The sequence below is a fragment of the Canis aureus genome, chromosome 2, assembly GCF_053574225.1.
Source record: "Canis aureus isolate CA01 chromosome 2, VMU_Caureus_v.1.0, whole genome shotgun sequence".
In the NCBI taxonomy this organism is placed as follows: Eukaryota; Metazoa; Chordata; class Mammalia; order Carnivora; family Canidae; genus Canis; species Canis aureus.
This window is the reverse complement of record NC_135612.1, coordinates 56,730,483-56,749,468: the sequence shown is the minus strand read 5'-3', so window position 1 is coordinate 56,749,468 and position 18,986 is coordinate 56,730,483. Positions and strand designations below refer to the sequence as shown.

Here is an 18,986-nt window from a genome sequence, read left to right as displayed (position 1 = left end):
TAAAAGGGGGGGAGGGCCTCCTCCCCAGCGTTGCTTGTGCTGGGGAATGGGCCTGCACACATCCTCTCCTGCTACCTGCCGTGCTGGGATTTCAGATGGGAAGACTGCATGCTTCAGAATCCCCGGGGTGCCTGGGTCATCTCCACGAAGGTGACTGTGACACTTTGCATAGGTGACAGGTATCTTTCTCCACGACCTGATCATGGAGGCAGGAACTGTACCTGGCTCTACTTACACATGTCCAATGAAATCACACATCTTAACGCACATGGAGGATGAGCTGAAACTTTGAACGTAGGAATTCATGAAAAGCTGCCAACCCCAAGGAGCCTATGACATTCCTTGTAGCCTGGGGTTACACTCCATAGACCAGAATGCTTCAGTAAAACTTATGCAAACGTGGCATCGTTTTCTGAAGACACCCACGAAATTGAAATGATGGACATGGTAGCAGGAGCTATGACGATTCACAGATCTGATTCCCAGTGGAGCCCTGCTTCAGCATTCCTACCCTACGAAGAGAGGCCAGCATCCAGCTTCCCACCTACCTCAGGGGGTTGTTTTAGCAGATGGATAATGATGGTGAAAGCTAACTCATTGTAAATTACAAAGTACTAAGCAAACATATGGGTAGATTGGTGCTTTACCTACAGCCTCTTCTTACCTTCTCAGTTCAGTACTGACTGGTCAGGGTATTTTCTGACACTTGAATGCCATCGTACAAGTTACAATCTGGAAAAATTAACTCTCAGTGAATGGATTTAATAAGCCAAGACCTGATAAAACTTGCAAAGTCCAGTTCTGTTTTAAAATAGGTAATACAACCCAACTCCGTAGTTTTTGGCTAGACTTTCCCAGGCTCTTTTAGGACCTCAGAGCTTAACTGCTTTTCCTGATACAGGACACATTCCCTAAGGACTTCCCTGATGTGGCTGTATTATTATTATTATTATTATTTTTTTTTTAGCAAGACAGAAGCTTGAAGAGCGTGATCTGGTAATATTATAGAGAATTTCAGTTGTTATAAAATAAGAAAAGGTAAAGTTACTCAAAACAACCAAGATAAACAATGGGCCCATCTCGTACTGGTTTCCAAAGAACTCAAACTATTTTGCACACAGCCTTCTCACTTTTGCAAACTGAAAAGCTGGCAAAAGCAGCTAAAATCCTCATGGGAAAACATGCACACTTTCAGTCAACTCACTTCACATTATTGAGTATCTACATACCTTACTACAGGCACCCAAGAAAGTGCTGATGGTACAGAAATGAACATGGCAGGGGGGTCCTTTCCCCTGGAGCCCTGCTCATGTGCAAAGCCAGTTACACGGCAGGGATGAGTGCCCAGAGAGTAACAGGTCTGCCTGGAGTCCTGGGAAGGCTTCCCAGAGGTGGGGACGTTTGTGTTGTGCTTTCAGAAAAACAAGGTGTGAGAATTGAGATTAGTGCCTAGTGTGGCTCATGGTATCTAGTAGGAACCCCATCGGTGTTTATTAAATGAATGAGTAAGCCAAGCTGAAAAGGCTCCAGGTATAATTTTCTTAAGTATGTATGTGAATAACTGTCTCTGGGAAGCAGCCCGAATGACTCCAGCCACAACTACATGACTTTGAGTAATCACAGGCAAGATTTATCGAGCACTCACTGTGTGCCAGGCAGTTTACCAAATGCTTTACAACGTGCCATCTTGTGTAATCCTCTAAACCACTCAGGTAGATTCTTCTCTTGTCCCCATTTTGCGGATGAAGGGAAGTTAAGTCATTTGCCCAAGCGGAGGCAGATTTGCCTCGAAGCAGGTGAAGTCCAAGTTTCTGTGCCCTTTTTGTGCACATGATCTTTTCACGGCCCCAGGAAGGGTCAAAGCAATTTATGTACAGGATCACGTATTTTAGTAAAATTTCCAAGAGTCATGTTTTTATTCTTTTCCTTAAGGAGGACCACAACACTGATGTGACTTAGTCTGTAATCGTAAAGTACCCCAGGTTCCTTCCCGTCTCTGGGCTATGGGTTCCCCAGCTGGAAGTTGGGAGCATTTCCAGCCCTGGACTCCCCACAGGATTGGAATGATCACATGAGGGAGGGCCCTGAAAAGCATGTTGTTTTTTGATGTCTTATTGTCTCTACTGTTAACGTGTATGTGACATGAAACACAAAAGTTTTTTAAGAATATTTTAATGAGGGACACCTGGGTGGCTCAGCAGTTGAGCCTCTGCCTTTGGCTCAGGACGTGATCCTGGAGTCCTGGGATCAAGTCCCACATCAAGCTCACTGCAGGGAGCCTGCTTCTCCCTCTGCCTGTGTCTCTGCCTCTCTCTCTCTGTGTGTCTCTCATGAATAAATAATAAATAAAATCTTTTAAAAAATATTTTAATGATATGGGAAATCCTCCCACGTTGAATGAACAAAAAAAAAAAGAGGTAAGAGGTGTGTGTGTGTGTGTGTGTGTGTGTGTGTGTGTTACGAAACATTCAGGAAGCATCAGCAGAAGCAAATGAATAGGCTGGAAAGCAAGACATCAGAATTTTCACACTTGGCTATTTAAGTAGTGGGCCACATTTTATTTTCATGGTTCCCCATGTTTCAAGTTCTAAACATACATCTTTATTCAATTAGTCTTTAAAAGTAATACATGGTTAGTTTAAAAGTTAAATAGTGCTAAAAGGCTTAATAAAATAAAAGCACCTATCCTGCTGTAAGTAGGAGGAAAAAAAAAACCTAAAGCGAATCCTAGCACACATTGATATTTATTAAAGCTTTTGGAATTATGAGAGTAAAGAGAGAGGAAGTTCCATAAATTTTATAAAATGGGCCTTTAAAAGTCGCTTGACTTCTAAAATTTAAACATCATTTAGTTAATAATCAGTAATAACCATTCTGCAATATCACAAAGAAGTAGGAACAAGAGGAGGTAATTTGAAAATCTCTCAGATACACAGGAATCCAAGGAGCCTGGAAGCTCACTGATCTTCAGAAAGGAGATGCCCTTTCTTCTTCCTGCACAGACATGAAAAAGATTGGTGGAATCAGGGCTTTTTTTTTTTTTTTTTTTTTTTTTTTCAGTTCGATCCTCCACTTTGCACCAGACTCTTGGGTGGAGCCCCTGTCTCTGAATTGACAGAGGCCACAGGTGGCTCCCATCTCAGGATGTCCGCGCAGGCAGGGTCCCACACCCTCGCCTGGCAGGGCCCCCACGGCCGGGGATGAGAAGTGGCAAATACTCCTTGACAGGGAGTCTGCGTTGGGGACGCAGAGACCCAACTTCCAGCATGAGGTGCTCATTGTCTCGGATGTAATTAAGGTGAGCCACTGTGTGTGTCATGGGTCAGTGTGGGCTAGACTCAGACTGGCTGCTGCGGTATCTAAGAGGAATGTGACAACTGCCCCCCAAATCTAGGTGGTGGGGTCTCCCTCCCCTGGTTTCCGGCCTCCCTGAGCTCAGCAGTGCCTGGTGGCATTTATAAAGCAATAGAAATAGAGCAAAAAAGTATTTAAAGCCCTCATCTCTTTCAACATCTTGTATGACCACACTTTCTCTCTTCCTGTAACTTTTTTTAAAAAGTAAGAAATACCTTTGTAACCTAAGGAATTTTTGTATTTTCAGCAGCACCTCTAAATGTCACGATGCTAATGAGTGAAATACAGCTGTAATGTTGTCAGGACTAACTGTGAAGTACTAGCTCGTTTCACTTCATGATAAAAAAAATCCTTTCTTCCCTGCGCATTTCAGTTCAAAATATAAAGATTATGTCAGCGGAGCTATTAAAGTGTTGGCTAATAATAGAATCATTTTCATAATGCTAATAAGACAAATCTACAATTTTATTAAAATTCTAGAGTCTTCACCGTAGTAACATGTGTGTGCAGCTACATAGAGAAGACTCACTAAGCAAAGAAATACAAGGGCAAGAATGCGTTTGAGGAAGCATGATCACCAGTCAACCCAACTAGAGAACTAGAAGAGGCCATGGTGTAAACTCCACGTCTCAGAGAGAAGAAAGAAGACGTGGCCTCCAGCAGGAAAATCTGAAGCAGCGTCCTAAGTGGGAAGCATGAGACCAAACACAACTGAGTGTATGGAAATATAAAACCACTGCATATAGAAAACAGATACCAACAGGTTGGTTAGGAACAGAGCTGAGGAGGCTGCACGTCCCCCTCCCCCCAGAAGAGGTGGGTCTCAGGTAGGACTTCAGTGGGTGGAGGGCCCGCCTTGGTCTCCGGAGCTCAGCGGCCCCGGGTGAGAGCTGCCGCCCTGCCTCGTGGTGAGACCTTGAGCATGTGTGTGTCTTGGCCTGGCGTGCTCAGCCTCCGCGTCTGTAACACCTGCCTCCCGGGGCTGATTGCAGGGTGCCGAGTGACACGTACTGAGTCACCTGCACTGCTCGCTGAACTGAAAAGACACTCTCTGGGAAAGAAGACAAGGGGGCTGCTGTGTTTAGCTGTGATGTGCAGCCAGAGGAAATTAAAACCGCGGACACTGGTGTCAGATGAGAGCTGGGTCCTTAGAACGCTCACAAACGTTCAGAAGCAAACCCGAATGGAAGACCGCTTACTATGTGACAAGAGTAGAGACGCACATGAGTGGGGGCAGGAATCGTCCTGAGATGCAGCTGAGATGCCCGGCTGTTTTGAAGCACTGTATGAAAACTGGACCTTTCCCTGCTTCACAGCATAGACTCTAGTGAGGTCCAGTGGGATTAAGGAGTTCAGCTTGAAATATGAAATCCTAAAAGAGCCAAATGGAAACAGGTGACTGTTTCTATAATTTCAAGTAGGAGAAGGGCTTTCTGAGCGTCACCCTAACAGTGGAAATCACTTAGGGAAAGGCTCTTATAAAACAAAGAAACTGCACTGCAGGAGAAAATCCTATACAGGAGGCCTCCGCAGGTGTGACGTACCAGGGGTCACCTTGGGGGGGGCACACAGATAAGCCCTCCACTATAGTTATTGTAAATAAAATGTATTTATTCTAATTGTATTATAAAATCCTATCAGTATATCAAAACTTGGAATTCACTGGTGTGGATGCAAGGAGGAAGCCAAATTTGGCATGTCGTTTTTAAAAAGGAAGTCAATCTGAACAACAATCTTAGATGAAGGACATTACAGTTGGTTCTCAAATATGGTAAAATATGTAATATGGATCTTCTGTCAGAGAGTGATGATTGAGATGCGAACTGTGGATGAGATGTTCTAATTAAGGCTGCTTCTTTAAAGATTAATTTATAACTAGAATTTTATACAGTCCAATCAAAACAAGTTATTATGGGGGGAGGCATGCAAAATCTTTCGGAGGTTCATCTGAAAGATCACAGAAAGAGCACGGCTTCTGTGCAACCGAGATGCAATACGCTATAAGGCTGTGCATGGACTCCAATCCTCCTGGCAGATACTCAGCGCACCTGTCCTGCTGGCACTGGGCTGGGGGATCCAAATGTAGTGGTGACCCAGGGCAGGACTTGGGCTGATGGGCATTTGTGTAGAATCACCACTGTCACAAGTGCCATGGAGGACAGGACCATGTGCAAGGAGTGTAAAACAAGAAATCTGATAATTCTTGGTACATAGAGGACTTCATCTCTGACCTAAGAATACGTAATTGATAAGAAAATGTATTCATGAATGAAGTGAAAAAAGCAGAAGAAATTGCTAGCCTGTAACATTTCTTGAGCGCTTAATATATACTAGGATTTTGCTGGTTCTCTACATTAATAATCTCAACAATCCAGTGAAATCGGTACTATCATTATTTATATTTTCACTCAAGGGAAATGGAGCCTGAGCTAGCAGGTGGCAGGCTGACCCAGGCTGCCCAAGCCAGAGTTTGTCCATCAGCCTTTTTTTTTTTTTAAAGACACCATCATTGAGAAATAATCAAAATTCAAAACCTTGGACATACTTAACACGTATATTTTTTTAATATTTTATTTATTTATTCATGAGAGACACAGAGAAAGAGAGAGAGGCAGAGACACAGGCAGAGGGAGAAGCAGGCCCCATGCAGGGAGCTGGACGTGGGACTCAATCCCAGGACTCCAGGATCATGCCCTGGGCCGAAGGCAGGTGCTCAACCGCTGAGCCACCCGGGCGTCCCTAATGTGTACAGTTTGATGGGTTTGTACATATGCACGCACCTGTGAGCCCATCAACACAATCAAGGTGATAGACGTAGCCAATCAAGCCAAACATTTCCTGGTATCTTTTTTTTTGTGATAAAAAGATGTCACTGACATAAGATCCAACCTCTTAAGTTTCTCAGTATGCAATACAGTGGTGCTAGATGCAGGAGCTATGTAGTATGGCAGAAACCTGGAACTTACTCATCTTGCATAACTGAATAGCTTTACACCAGTTGAGCATCTCCCCATTGTCTCGTCCGCCCAGACCTGGTAACCACCACTCCACTTTGCTTCTCAGGCAGCCGTGTTGGAATATCTCTGTAAGCGGAATCATGTGGTCTTTGTTCTTCTGTGGACTTATGTCACTTAGTACGGTGTCCTCCAGATTCGGGCATGCTGTCACAAATGGCAGGATTTCCTTCCTTTTGTAAGCCTGGTATTCTATTGTATGTGTGTGCCACCTTCTCTTTACCCATCTGTCTGTGGACACTTGGTTGTTTTTGTACCTTAGCTATGGTAAGCGATGCCGCAGTGACCGTGGGAGTGCAGATGTGTCTTCGAGAACGTGACTGAGCGTATACACCCAGAAGGGAGACTGCTGGATCACACGGCAGTTCCACTCTTGTGTGTGTGGAGCTTCTATGCTCTTTTCACAGCAGCTGTACCTTTATGTGTCCGCCAACAGTGCACAAGGGTTCCAATTTCTCCACATAATTGCCAACGTTTTGCTCTGTTTTGTTTTGTTTGCTTTATAATAGCCATCTTCACGGGCATGAGGTGGTATCTCATTGTGGTTTGGATTTGCATTTCCCTCTTGATGAGAGCCCTGGAGCATCTTTTCATGTGTCTGCTGGCCATGTGGATGTCTTCTTGGGAGAAACGTCTATTCAAGTCATTTGCCCATTTTTTTAATCTGCTCTTGGCAATGAAATTATGGCTATGACACCAAAAACAGAGTCGACAAAAGCAAAAGCAAACAAGTGAGACTACATCAAACTAAAAGCCTTCTGCACAGCAAAGGAAGCCATCAACAGAAGGAAAAAGCCACCTACAGAACGGGAGAAGATATTTGCAAACCACATATCTGATTAATATCTAAGATGTTAAGAAGTCGTACAATTCAATCCAAAAAAAACCCCCAAAACACACAGTAACTCAATTGAAAAATGGGCAAAGAACTTAAAAACATTTTTCCCTCTTAATCATTATGCTACAATGCCAGAAGAATTTCAGGATTACACACACACACACACACACACACACACACACACGTGTGCGTGCTAACGTTTGTTCACACACCGAAACATCTGGCCACATACATATCTAAATATTAGAAAGTTATAAATCAAGGTACTGGGGCAGCCTGGGTGGCTCAGCGGTTTAGCGCTGCCTTCAGCCCAGGGCCTGATCCTGGGGTCCTGGGATCGAGTCCCGGATTGGGCTCCCTGCATGGAGCCTGCTTCTCCCTCTGCCTGTGTCTCTGCCTCTCTCTCTTTCTCTGTGTCTCTCATTTCTAAATAAAAGCTTTAAAAAAATAAATCAAGGTACCAACTATTGTATAAAATATATTTTATCCTCCTACCTAGACAAATAGAACTTCATAACGAACTGGAAGGCCAGGTTAGAATCCAGAACTCTCAGCCTCCATGGGGTCCTGCCGTGGAGCCTGAGCAAGTGGGGAGATGTAGCTGTGGCCAGGATCCGCATCTCCCACCCCTCTTCTGCCCCGTGGTCAGGCTCCACCCCACACCACAAGGGGTTCTCCGGCACACATGTGTAGACACCCCAGGCCCATCCACACCTGTCCCCTGCAAACGGCCACTCCCTTAGACACACCTTGGGCCTGTGCACACATTTTCGGTGGAAGGCCTAAGGGACTGTCAGGGGAGAGGTCCACATAGACACCTCTGGGCACAAGGTCCCATTGTGACCTCACATTATGGGGAGAGGCACAGCCAGAGGGCAGCAAGAGTGGGACCTTCGAGCATGGGGTCCAGGGCTGGGGCCTCTCTTGTCTGACACATAAAATGACTTAAAAATATATATGAATTTATATTTAATATTAATATAAATATTAAATATTTATATATAAAATAAAAATATATTTAATGACCTAAATACATATATGTATTTATGTATGTATGTATATGTATTTGTAAGTCACTTACAAACTTTGTATATATACATATATATATGAGTTATGAGGTAGCAATTGAGGTGAGTACTGTTATTCTCCCCATTTTGCATACGGGGAGCGATTACACAGGAACTTGCATGCCCCAGGACAGGGAGGTTGTAAAGAATACCTGTGACAGCCTCCCTCGCGGCCTCCCTCCTTGCTCCTCCTGCCCCCTGCCTCTCTTCCTTCCCTCCTTCCCGTCCTCCTCTCCACAAACGTTTGGAGGGCACCCCGTGGTGTGCCAGGCACCGCCTTTACCCAAAGATTCAAGGGTGATGGGGACAGACTCTCTCTGCGGTATACAATGTAGTGAGGAGACGAGCATCGATCCCACACAAATACATGTCTAATTACAATCTGGGACGAGTGCACTGACAGATAAGCATGTGTTGATTTGTTGGTTGTCTTTGATTTCAGGTTTCCTGCTGAGACAGGGAGGAATGTAAATCTGTTTTTCTCTTAAAGCCAGGGGCCTTCCGTATTTGCGCAAACCTTCGAAGTGGATGCATTTCGTACAGCTAGCCAGAGCTGGGTAGGCTTCTGACACGTCTATAAGCTCATTAAGTCAACTCTACCACTTAACTCTTTACCAAGAGTTTCAGAGGCACACCTTCCTGCAGTGCTACGCAGCCAACTGCCCGCTTATTGAAGGTGGGGGTCTTACTCGGGACCTCCGTGCCAGGTTCCCATGGAAACGCAGAAGGGCGGGTGGAAGAGGGTCTGCGAGCTCCTACAAACCCATTTGCCTTCTGGATGTCCATGCACCACACACCAGAAGAGGCCAGAGGTGGTGGTTAGTGCCCGGTATCTCGGTGCTGCTCCTCCGACTGCCCTACTCTAGATGATTTCTCGTAAGTGGACCCTCACGGTGTGGGGGATGGACGGTGGTCATCTTAAAACTAGGCAGAGGCCCCGTCAGCGGAGAGCAGGAGGGTCCTCACTCTCACTCGACAGTTAACACCCTCCACAAGGATTTTGGCTGAGAAGACCTAAAATCATGTTATTTTTAAATAGCTTTTGTGTTGTGGGACAGGCTCCTAGGAGGAGGATCCACTTGTGCCGTGTGACATTGGTTCTGTGGATTTCGGATTGCCTGTTGATCTTACAGCTTTTTGCACACGGTTTTCATAGTTTCCAGTAACCAATAACTAAATCCTGACGAACTTTACCTTGGGAACGGAACCGTTGTATCTTTATCATACTTAAGTGTCAGTTAGACAAATATTACCCAAGCAGCAAAAGCAGCTTGTCTTCCCCCACTCCCTCGCCCTGGACTGAACATTCCAGCTTTTTAAAATCTTATTCTTAAAATCTTTTAAGAGGAAAATCTTATTCTTAAAACTGGTTTTACACACACACACACACCTTCCTTTCTCAGGTCTGCTGCAGGGGCGCCAGTCTGTGGGCGCCCGTGGGAACTGGTACACCTTGCGGTGGCCTCCTTACCCCTCACTGGAGTGTCTTCTGCTGCCTGGTGGTCTCCCGGGGTGCACGAGGGACTGGCCTGGACGCGGTGAATGAGCCCCCGCCAGGATTGTCGTGTCCTGCCCCAGGATTTCCAGCTGGGATGCGTTTCCTCCAAGTCACTTACAAACTTCAAGGCAACTGTTGGTTTGTGGAGGTTTTTTTGTTTTGTTTTGTTTTTTGTTTGTTTTTTTTTGCCTGGGGATTGACAGGATTTGGGAAAGCACCAAAGCCCCAGAATCCGAGCTCAGAAAAGAATGAGGACATGGCTAAGGAAGGGGGACTATCTTGTCTCCAAGGTCTCTTCTACCCTATGAGCCCGAGTGGGGTGTGAGTGCTGCAGAGGGAACCAGCTCAGTTCAGGCGCAGGCAGAGAAACCCAACGCTCATGAAGCTTCTGAAGCGTCCCAGGGCCTAACGCCCAACCCGCCACCACCACCACCTCTGCTCCTCCCTCTCTACCTCCACCTCATTATTACATTATCACTATTATGATGAAGCACTTTGTAAGCTCCCAGGCTTCGTTGCCACCCTAGATGTGTATAATCTCCTGCGATGCCTCCATTTACTCGTTTAAGGAATGAGGTTGTCACGGGTGCCCGTCGCAGTGCTACAGCTTCACACGGGCAGATGCTCCCCGCCCCAGGCCCTGCACCTGGAAGGCACTCAGTGAACGCTGCCGTCTCGGTCTCAGCTCCTACTTCGTGTTCCACCAGTGCAGCCCTCCACGGCTCTGTCTCCAACGCTCTCTTTTAAAAATGATTTTCCGGACATAATTGTTCTCATCCTGTTCGGCCCCACACGGATGCCAGGCCCCCGGGGAAGCCACAGCCGGCTTCGAGCTGGGAGTGAGGGTCTCCCACACATTCTGGGTGGCTTCTTACCCCCTGCTAGGCTGCGGGTTTGTTTGGGAAATCCCAGGTGCACTCTTTCCCATGTCACCTCAGAAATGACTTAACCTCTGTGTTTCAGGGTCCGTCTTTGGAAAAGGGGGAGATGTCCATTTTTCACAGCATGGAGTTAGCACAGGGATTACAGAGACCCTGCAGGCAGGGGCGCCTGGGGGCATCTGTCAGTGAAGCATCTGCCTTCACCCCGGGTCATGATCTCAGGGTCCTGGGATCGAGCCCCATGTTGGGCTCCCTGCTCCATGGGGAGCCTGCTTCCCTCTCCCTCTGCCCTCCCCCTTGTGCTCTCTTTCTCTCAGATAAATTAAAATGCTACCCGCAAAAATGCAGCACGGTCCCTCATGCCAAGGCCACAGTGTCACATAGTAGATGCTCAGAAAGTGTCTGTGGGGCATTGTATGGGCAGCTGATGCGCCGCCACGCCGAGCGGCAGGCCGGGGTAGAAGGTCTGAGATTGTAGGTACATAGTGTCGCCGTGGTGAATGGAGTCAGCAGATGTGAGGGCCACAGATAGCTGTGACTGTCCCCACTCACGGTGGGCGACTTCGCAGCCACACAGATGCTACTGTGCACACAGCCCAGCGACCCAGAGGGGGGGCTCTGCAACTGCAGGCCTCACTGTTCCTCAGGGGCCGCATCTGCGGCCGGAGCCCTGACACCATATGTGCGGCCGCCCCAGCACGTGTCGGGTGGCTGCTCGGGGCACAAGTGTCCCTGTGCTGCCAGCGTCACATCTGTAAGGAAGCCCAGTCGCCTCTCACAGAACTGGGCCAGCTGAACTCTAACCAGATTCAAGACACATAACTAGGGAAAGAAAAGCAGCCACGGCAAGTCAGCCCCAAGTTGCTCCCGTCCAGACAGCGGGCACTCGCAGCTTCCCGGCCCTGCTCCCTGGGTTTCAGAGAAAAACAGGCATCACGCCGTCTTCTCTGGGGTGTTCACCTGCTCCAAGGTCAGCGGTCTTTTTCTTTTTAACCTTTCACAATTTCAAACGTCTAGGAAAGTGCAGACACAGGAATAGTTGGAAGAATACACATGTGTTCTTTACCCAGATTCATCAGTTGTGTGGGGTTTTTTAAAAGATTTTATTTATTTATTCATGAGAATAAATACCCACACCCACACCCACACTGTCTCTGTCTCTGTCTGTCTCTGTCTCTCTCTCTCTCTCACACACACACACACACACACACCTACTTTCTGAAACCACCAAGAGTCAGTGAGCACGTCCTGGCCCTCTACCCTTAGTCACCTTGTTACGCATGTCCTCAGACCCAGGATCTGCTCTCACAAACCCCACCACTGTGACCCACTTTAGTGTGTTCCACGCTGACAGCGCTTTCATCAAGTCCACCGTCCTGTTCCGATGTTGTCAGTCAGGGTCAGCACCTTTTACGTCCCAAAAGATGAAAGAATCAAAAAGATGAAAATCTCAGAGACTGAGTAGAGTCGTATGTATTTTAAAATCCTCACCTTTTGGAGTAAATTCTTGAGTGTGCACACGCGCGCACACACACGCACACACACAACTGTGCTTTAAGCCACCCACCTTGAGGTGCTCTAGGCTCTTTTGTGTTTGCACTGTCTTAGTGAAAACTCCCTCCGAGTCCCGTGTCCACCGTGTAGGCCGGTGTCCCAGGTCCTAGAAAGGGAGGCTCAGGGAACGAGGGGCACAGGCACGCAGAGCAGGCTCTGCCAAAGCCCGGTTCGTTCTCCAGCCACCAGCTCTCCAGCCGTCCCTGGGCTGGGCTCGGGAGGTACTAGAGGGAATGCTGACCTCTGCCCCCACTTTGGCTTTGCTCTGCAGGAAAGATCTCAGACTTAGAGGGAGGAGGAACCTGGGTTCTACTAATCAGACGAGAGCAGACTACAGAACTCTGAGCCTCAGTGTCTTGAGCTGTGCAATGGGGGTGCTAGCGGAAGCCAAGCACATCTGTCCAGTGTCAGCACCGTGTCTGTCTGCGGAGGTGCTCAGTAAGTGGCAGCCAGCATGTCATGGGGGGAGAAGCAGGGAGGCACACAATTCTGACACAGTCCCCAGATGGCTGTAACAGTAGCTAGGGCCTCCAAGGATCCCCCCAAGAATGTCTCGAAAGGGAGGCCAACTCTCAGGGGCCATCAGAGGTGTCTTCAGAGGAGGCGTTTGACCCCAGAATGGGAAGGCAACTTTCCAACAGACTGGAGGGAGTCTGGAGGCTGCAGGAGGGTGAGGAAAAGGGAAGTGGAAGCAGTCCATATTCCACCTGCAAAGCACAGGCCATCAAGAGGCTACAGCTTCCTCTGTGGGGCTAGCCCTAGAGCCAGAGGGCTGGGCCAGTGGAGGGGAGGCTGGAAGGCCCCACAGACATACTGCAACAATCGATTTGCACGGACCCTTCCCGATGCACGCTGACAGCACCTGCCCCACCTCCACCCCTGGGCCATTAGCAGGTGCAGGCTAGTAGAGGAGCCAGCGAGAACAGATCGGCCCAGCCCTCCCTTTATTAGGGACTTTACTTTACTTTATTTATTTATTACTTTATCAAAGTAACCAGGTACTTTTTTTGGACTATAAAATTAATAATGCTCATCATCGATGATTTTGAAAATATTTTTTAAGTCTTTTTTCGCATTTTCAATTAGGGAACTCTCACTCTGTAATGGCTTTGTTACCTGGCACATCAGAATAATTCAGAGGCTGGTTAGCTGGTATAAAGTCACTAGATACCACATGGACCCCCCCCCCTTCCACCTTCCCTCCTATGACCTGTCAGCACCTCCTATGACCTGCAGCTGCCCTGCAAGGTCCCAGCACCCCTTCTCACCCAGGGGGAAAGCCCCCTGTGGCGGCAGGCTACCCAGTGGTTTTCCTACAGGCGATCCATTTTGAAAGTTATGGATTTTGCTGAATGTAAAACCCCTAGCTTGGAAATAAGACCCCATCTGCTGTGATTCTCAGGCAGAAGCTGGCAGCAGTGTCACCAGGAGCATCTCGTACCCTCTCGCATCCCCCTCTGGAGCATTGGGGTGGGGGCGCTGGGCCTGTGTTTGGGCCTTCAGCTCCCCAGGTGGCGGTGGTTCCAATCCTCTCCATCAGAGGGTGTTTGTTTACTGGCTTCACGCTGAGCAGGAAGGGACCCCAGAGGGAGCTGGTTATGCCAAAGCCCCAAGCTGGAGCCCCCTCATTAAAGCTCCACTCACCCCGTTGTGCCTCTAAATGGCACAGTGCCCTGGAGCTTTTAAAACACAGTTTACTCCCAAAAGTAAGCACTTGTGTCTTCTCTTCCAGGAACAGATCCGCCAAGTGAAGCTCAGCTCTCGTCTCTGGCCTCAGTGTGGCCCTGACAGCCATCAGGGAAAACAGCACGAAGCAGAGATCTGATTCATCCAGGTTACCCGTCCTGTTAACTTTGTCTTTTTTTAAAAAATATTTCTTCTGGTCTAAAAAATATTATCTTACACAAATGCTGGCAAAGGTGTTGTGTTTCACTTCACAAAGGGCTTCTAAGAGTTCTTAAGAGCTGAGGGTAGCTTCCCCTAAAGCGCTGGAAATGTGATTCAGCTTATATCTGGGTTTTATAGAAAATTTGGAAGAAGGTAGATGATGCAAGAGATAGGTGCATCTGCCACAGGTGTGGCCCGAGGGTCCCGGACACCCCACCCGAGTCGGTTCGGGGCAGGGGTGCAAATAACAAGCCTGGGGCCCTCCTGGTGGCTCCGCCCCATGTGTTTCCCCACCCCAGCCTTTAGCCCCAAATCTCAAACACGGCCAGGCCTTGCTGGTGTGCAGGCACCTCTCCCTGTCCCTTTCTCCTGACTTCGTGAAAAATCGGGATACAAATCAACCCATTCTTGAGAGAAGCACCTGACTATGTCCTCAAGGGGAGTTAGAAGGAAAGCCATCATTCCTTCCCTGCCTTTGTGTTTTTATCATGTTTGTTCTGTGTGGTTTGTGGAACAGCAAACTATTCAATCCAGCTTGAAAACACACCCACACCCACACCCACACCCACACCCCAGGGAAGTGTGTTGGAAGGACCCAGGAAGCCCTGCCAAGGGCAGGAAACACAGCTTTGTCTCAAGGGGCTGACACCATTGGCTGCAAGGACAGAGGGGTGGCTCACACTCCTTGTCTCTCTGGGGCTCCTGGGTCCCTAACCTTCTCCTCATTTCTGCTTCTTTCTCTCTGCTTCTGTCCCTGTAGCTCCTCAGGCCAAATACCTGGCGGAAGCTTCCAGAGTCTCTGAGTCGCAATATCTAAGTTTATCGTAGGGACAATCTGGTTCAGCGTGAGTCCCATTAGCTCAGTGGGGGCAGGGTCCACCAAGGTCCTGGGACTGGCCCCCCAGCATGCATCCCCCCCACGTCACTTCACCCCAGCTCTGTCATTCATAGACGTGCACACATTTCTCTACCTCTGACTTCTCAGTCCACACGGCAAGCGTTCCTGGAACACTCTGCTCTTTCTACCTCTCTGGCACCATCAATCACTCCTTCTTCCATCCACAGAATCCCTGATTGCCTTCTGGAAATACCCCTCACCCAACACCGTGTAGGTTCAGGTGAGGCTGTCACGTCCCACTCTGCCACCTGTCTGGGCAGTGGGTCACTGTGATTCAAGGTCAGAGGAGGAGCATGTGACCCAAGCAGCAGGGCCAAGGAGCTGGGCCTGAAGCTGCCCATGGTCATCTTGGTTTGCCCCAAAATGAAGCCAGCACAGACAAAAGGCAGAGCCAAGAAACAAACCAATGATGGACAACGTGGTTTGAGCAACTCAATCTGGACACATCTGAAGTACATGTCTCTCCCCACCCCCCACCCCTGCAAAACAACCTGCTTTTTGCTTAAGCCAATGTGAGTTGTACTGAAGTTACTTTTCCCAGGAATGACCCTGGCTGGGCAGAGGGTGGACCCGTAAGACCCTCCTGAGGTCTGAATCACTTGCAGAATTGCAACTCAGTGACTTCCTAATTTCTGAAAGCGCTCTGGATGGCGGACATTCTCGAACACAAGTCTCCGGTGTGGGCTCTGCTCTGAGAATACTGGCATCTGCAGCTCTTTTCAAGACCCAGACTTCAGGATTATATAAATACGTTACCCGTGGGAATGAGAGTTTGGAAGGTAAGTGGACATAACATTAAGGGCCTATGGGATTCAACAGACAAAAAGGGCACGTGTAGACACAGTGACAAGTGGAGGGCCCTATGTAGGACTGGGCAGGTGGGTTCTTATCAGGGGGGAGCGGGGCTGCAGCAGCCCCTACGGAGGATGGACCAGTGCATCTTCCTTGTTGCCCCTGGGGAGGAGCACAGGTCATCCTGCCAGTTTGCCCCCCTGCAGGACCAGCAGGTCCCAGTGGCTCAGCCACCTACCCCATGCCAACAAACCTCCCTTTCAAAATCCCCAGTGGGAAGTGCCGGGATGAGGAAGGGGTTGGAAGGCTTAGATCATTCACGGGCTGTTGCTCTTCCTAAATCCCAGCTCTGCTACATCCTGTAATCTGACCCTGCAGGCATGCCCCCTGAGGAGACACTGGGGGCATGACCCCAAGGTTCTCAGGCTCAGCAACCTCTCTTCTTAACAGGACCCTAGCAACCTGCTTAATCTGGAGAGTTGAAAAGAACCAAATTAACAGCAAAGATGAATGCAAAGATAACCCTTAGGAAATAAGCACCAGCCTCTCTTCCTCAGGGTTCTGAGGGCCTGGGCTGCAATCTTACCCTAGAATAATCAATCAGGGCCGAGAGAGACTTAAACTATTTCTAGTGTTTGAGAATTCCAGTATATGTTTTGATACAAGGAAGAACATCTATATTAAATGTTAACGTCAACCAACAATGGTGCGATATAATCATGCTAGTTCCCAATGATGATAGGATTGATGAAAAACACATTAAGGGAGCTGGTGCCCCTGGGGGGCTCAGCCAGTGAAGTGACTGCCTTTCACTCAGGTCATAATCCCAGGGTCCTGGGATCGAGTCGGGCATTGGGCTCCCTGTTCAGCTGGGAGCGTGGTTCTCCCTCTACCTCTCTCTCTAATAAATAAACAAAAAAAATTTTTTTTTGAAGATTTTATCCATTCATTCATGAGAGACACAGAGAAAGAGGCAGAGACACAGGCAGAGGGAGAAGCAAGCTCCTTGCAGGGAGCCGGATGTGGGACTCGATCTCAGGGCCCAGGGATCAGGACCTGAGCCAAAGGCAGATGCTCAACCACTGAGCCATCCAGGTGCCCCTAAATAAAATCTTTTTTTTTTTTTTTCTTTAAAGCATCAGAGTGCACCAGAAGCAATACAGTCCAGGCATGAACCTCTGGCACAGAAATGTTGGATGTACTTTCCCCAATCCTATTGCTGGATCTCTGTGACTGTATTTGTAACCTCATTTGGAGATAACTCCAAGTCTAACTCTGAGGCTCCTCCTGAGCGGAGGGTAAATCACCCGGCCCCCTGCCCACCCCTGGGCCTCTGCCCCAGATCTAGATCCGTACTGGTCTTGGATGTGGGGTGGACGCTCCACCTCTGACCTGGGATACCAGCTTCGGGAGGCCCCCGCGGTCCGTCCAGACCCTGGCTGCTGCTGACCCCAGGGACTCTGCTGCCCCCGTCTGCAGGTGCCCGAGGTCCCTTTAATGAAGGGAACTCTTTTCTGCCCCACTCTGCAGAATTCAGCAGTCGCTCTGGACATTTATTAACTGCTCCTGCTCCTACCGTTCCTACTCTTCTGCCAAACCCATGTGACACACTCTTCCCTTCAAAACTGTGTAAGTAGTGAGCATCGGCTGGTTAACACAGACACAGAGCAAAGGGGGTGAGCGGCTCTCCGGGAACCCCCAGCCCTGCAAAGGACACAGGCATGTAACAAGATAGCACCACACGGTTCGATGAGGGGGGAGGGATATTTCTCCAGTTTTTCTTTTCTTTTTTTTTTAAATTTTTATTTATTTATGATAGTCACACAGGGAGAGAGAGAGAGAGAGGCAGAGACACAGGCAGAGGGAGAAGCAGGCTCCATGCACCAGGAGCCCGACGTGGGATTCAATCCCGGGTCTCCAGGATCGTGCCCTGGGCCAAAGGCAGGCGCCAAACCGCTGAGCCACCCAGGGATCCCCAGTTTTTCTTTTTTAAGATTTTATCTATTTATTTGAGAGAGAGAGAGAGAGAGAGAGAGAGAGCACGCACACGAGAGTGAGCTGGGAGCAGCAGGCAGAGGGAGAGGGAGAAGTAGACTTCCCCTGGAGCAGGAAGCCCGACACAGGACTCGATTCCGGGACCCTGAGATCATGACCTGAGCCGAAGGCAGACGCCACTCTGACTAAGCCCCCCAGGGTCCCCTCTCTAACCTTCACTGTTCATCTCCCCCCAGAATCCACATTCCAGGAAGACAGATGGTGTTCGTTTTGTTATGCCTCCACCCCTCCTGGCACACAGTAGGCGCACAATAAATATCTGTGGAATAGACGAATACCTCGCATGTTTTCCTACCCTGTTACTCCATTTGACATTCTCAGGGCTTAAAACATCACGCCTCAGTAGAATTACGTTCTCTTGGTAAACATCAGCTTGAACGACATCATGGCACATTTCATTTTATTTCCGTTTTATGTTATATTTATATTTTATTTCAATGTTTTCCAAATGTGTCAGAGGACGAGAATGGCCTGAAGTGTCTTTCTGAAACACGGGGTCCTGGATGCCACCCCAGCCGTTTGGAATCAGAATCTCCCAGGCGGAGGGACGCAGTCTGGGGCCAGTGCTTGGGCACATCTCCCTCATCGGCAGGGAGACTGGGGGACTCCTGATTCTAAGAAATTTATCAGGGATTACCCAGCCTGCTTCTAGTTAAGTGATTTGTGGAAAGCCTGCATTCCGGTGCACTGCATGGTTTCCGTGGCCTGTACGTCGCAGGTGTGTCACTGGGCCCGCGTCAGTGCCCAGGTCCTGACAGCCCTCAGCTCCGGCGGGGAGGGGCCCCCGCTGCACTTGGGCCCGCACCCGCCACCCTGGCCACCGCCGGGACCTCACCCGTCTTACCACCGACTCCAAACCTCCTCATTCTATTTCGTGCTGGTTTGATCCCTCCTGAGACTGAACATTTTCCAGTGTTTGCATACTAATCATATTTTCTCTTTGGAGACTTTCTCTGACCCTGTTTTTTGTCTGTTTAATTCCTGGTCTCTTCATGTTTCCTGCCTAGTTTCCACAAACTTTATATACAAGATAGCAACTCTTCATCTTTCATATTTACTGCAAACACTTTCCCCTCAGTGGTGTTTGCCTCCGACTTTATTTTTGAACACAGGAGCTACATGTGCACATGGACTCACACACACCTATG

The 18,986-nt window shown here is 48.6% G+C and overlaps 1 long non-coding RNA gene across 3 annotated transcripts; it reads left to right on the top strand.

The window, feature by feature from the left end:
• The first annotated feature begins 8,309 nt into the window (after positions 1-8,309).
• Positions 8,310-14,114, top strand: LOC144298827 (uncharacterized). Of its 3 annotated transcripts, none has more exons than XR_013365713.1 (4): positions 8,310-9,149; positions 9,677-11,622; positions 12,478-12,644; positions 13,939-14,114. It is a non-coding gene; the product is annotated as an uncharacterized LOC144298827 (long non-coding RNA). The 3 variants fall into 3 exon arrangements; XR_013365717.1 differs by having other exon boundaries at positions 8,747-9,149; positions 9,677-9,909; XR_013365707.1 differs by lacking the exon at positions 9,677-11,622 and having other exon boundaries at positions 8,787-9,149.
• The last annotated feature ends 4,872 nt before the right edge of the window (positions 14,115-18,986 follow it).